This window comes from Puma concolor, chromosome C1 (genome assembly GCF_028749965.1).
Source record: "Puma concolor isolate L17-30 chromosome C1, mPumCon1.1.hap2, whole genome shotgun sequence".
Taxonomy (NCBI): Eukaryota; Metazoa; Chordata; class Mammalia; order Carnivora; family Felidae; genus Puma; species Puma concolor.
The window spans coordinates 100,335,621-100,338,438 of record NC_141674.1 but is presented as its reverse complement, the minus strand read 5'-3'; the positions used below and the strand labels follow the sequence as shown (position 1 = coordinate 100,338,438).

The window sequence follows — 2,818 nt, the reverse complement described above, 5'->3', positions numbered from 1 at the left end:
TTATTTCTTTTTGCCGCCTGATTGCTGTGGTTAGGACTTCCAGCACCATGTTGAATAGAAGTGGTGAGAGTAGACGTCCCTGTCTTGTTCCTGACCTTAGTGGGGAAAGCTCTCAGTTTCTCACCATTGAGCATGATATTAGCTATGGGTTTTTCATATGTGGCTTTATTATGTTGAGGTGTGTTCCCTTTATTTTTTTATTTTTTTATTTTTTTTTAACGTTTATTTATTTTTGAGACAGAGAGAGACAGAGCATGAGCGGGGGAGGGTCAGAGAGAGAGGGAGACACAGAATCCGAAACAGGCCCCAGGCTCTGAGCTTTCAGCACAGAGCCCGACGCGGGGCTCAAACTCACAGACCGCGAGATCATGACCTGAGCCGAAGTCAGACGCTTAACCGACTGGGCCACCCAGGCGCCCCAAGGTGTGTTCCCTTTAAACCTACTTTGTTGAGGGTTTTTATCATGAATGGATGTTGTACACTGTCAAATGCTTTTTCTCCATCTATTGAAATGATCATGTGGTTTTTGTACTTTCTCTTGTTGATGTGATGTTGATTGATTTGCAGATTTTGAACCACCCTTGCATGCCAGGAATAAATCCCACTTGATTTTGGTGAATGATTTTTTTTAATGTATTCTTGGATTTGTTTTGCTAATATTTTGTTGAAGATTTTTGTACCTATATTCGTCAGAGATGTTGGCCAGTAGTTCTCTTTTTTTGTAGTGTCTTTATCTGGTTTTAGTATCAGGGTAATGCTGGCCTCATAGAATGAATTTGGAAGCTTTTCTTCCTCCTCTATTTTTTAGAATAGTTTGAGAAGAATATATATTAACTCTTTAAATATTTGGTAGAATTCACCTGTGTAGCTGTCTGGTCCTGGTCTTTTATTTGTTGGGAGTTTTTTGATTACTGATTCAATTTCAATACTGATGGTTGGTCTGTTCAAATTTTCTATTTCTTCCTGATTCAGCTTTGGGAGGTTATGTTTCTAGGAACTTATCCATTTCTTCCAGGTTGTCCCATTTGTTGGCATATATTTTTCATAATATTCTCTTGTAATCTTTGTATTTCTGTGTTGTCAGTTGTTATTTCTACTCTTTCATTTCTGATTTTGTTTGAGTCCTCTTTCTCTCTCTCTCTCTCTCTCTCTCTCTGTCTCTCTCTGTGTCTCTCTGATGAGTGTGGCTAAAGGTTTATCAATTTTGTTGATCTTTTCCAAGAACCAGCTTCTGGTTTCATTGATCTGTTCTATTGTGTTTTGGCTTCTATTTCATCTATTTCTGCTCTAATCTTTATTCTTTCTTTCCTCTACTGGTTTTGGGTTTTGTTTGTTCTTTTTTTCTAGCTCCCTTAGGTATAAGGTTAAACTGTTTGAGATGTTTCTTGCTTCTTCAGGTAAGCCTGTAGTGCTATAAACTTCCCTCTTTGAACAGCTTTTGCTACATCCCAAAGATTCTGGACTGTTGCGTGTTCAATTTTATTTGTCTCTATGTACTTTTTGATTTCCTCTTTGACTCCCTGGTTGACCCATTCCTTGTTTAGTAACATGTTATTTAACCTCCATGTATTTGTGCTCTTTCCAGATTTTTCTTGTGGTTGATTTCTAGTTTTGTAGCATTGTGTTCCGAAAAGATGCATGCTTTGACTTGAATCTTTTTGAATTTGTTGAGGCTTGCTTTGTGGCCTAATATGTGATCCATTCTGGAGAATGTTCCATGCACACTTGGAAAGAATGAGTATTCTGTTTTAGGATGTAATGTTCTGAATATATCTGTTAGACCCATCTGGTCCAGTGTGTCATTCAAAGCCACTGTTGCCTTATTGATTTTCTGTTTGGATGATCTATCCATTGATGTAAGTGAGGTTTTAAAGTCCCCTACTATTATTGTATTACTATTGATTACTTCCTTTGTGTTTGTTATTAACTGCTTTATGTATTTGGGTGCTCTCATATTGGGTGCATAAACATTTACAATTGTTGTATCTTCTTCTTGGCATTGTTCCCTTTATGATTATATAGTGTTCTTCTTGGTCCCTTGTTACAATCTTTGTTTGAAAGTCTATTTTGTCCAATGTAAGTATTGCTACCCCGGCTTTCTTTCCACATCCATTTGCATGATAAATGCTTCTCCATTCCTTCACTTTCAATCTGCAGGTGTCATTAGGCCTGAAATGAGTTTCTTGGAGGCAGGAAATGGATAGATCTTGCTTTCTTATCCATTTCATCATCCTCTGTCTTTTGATTGGAACATTTAGTCCATTTACATTCAGAGTATTTATTGAGAGGTATGTACTTGTTACTCGTTTTATGGTTGTGTTTGTAGTTCTTCTCTGTTCCTTTCTTCTCTTAAGGCAAGCCTTATTCTTTACACAGAGTTGACACCTACTAAACAAGCCCTCTGCCCAGGCTGTGCCCACCAAGTGGGGTTTTCTTCCTTTTTTTGTTTTTTAGGGGAAAGCACGAACGCGGTCCCCCACTGCCACAAATTACACAGTCGAGTTTCCCACATTTGGGGAAATCGCAGGGGTCAGCACATCCGGAGTGCAATGGGTAAAGCCTCGCCCTGGGAAAACCACCTTCGTGATCATGGTATATTCCCTGCCCAACTGGCGGACAGGCAAAGGGGAAGCTTCTTTTTCTATTTTGTCAGACCAATGAGCCCTTTCCTTTCCGCAAAGGCGTTTTCTACATGCGAAGCCATGGGCCTGCTCAAGAGCGTACTTTTTTGTAATTTGTACACAGGCATTCCTAAATCTGGGCCTGAGAACCCCCAAGTTAGCAACATCTTTTAACAGTTGTTATTATTCTCTGTCTC

General features: G+C 39.1%; 1 non-coding gene across 1 annotated transcript; it reads right to left on the bottom strand.

Moving 5' to 3' along the window:
- Positions 1-2,451: 2,451 nt before the first annotated feature.
- On the bottom strand, positions 2,452-2,613 carry LOC112849186 (U1 spliceosomal RNA). Its single transcript, XR_003222610.1, has one exon. It is a non-coding gene; the product is annotated as a U1 spliceosomal RNA (small nuclear RNA).
- Between the last annotated feature and the right edge of the window lie 205 nt (positions 2,614-2,818).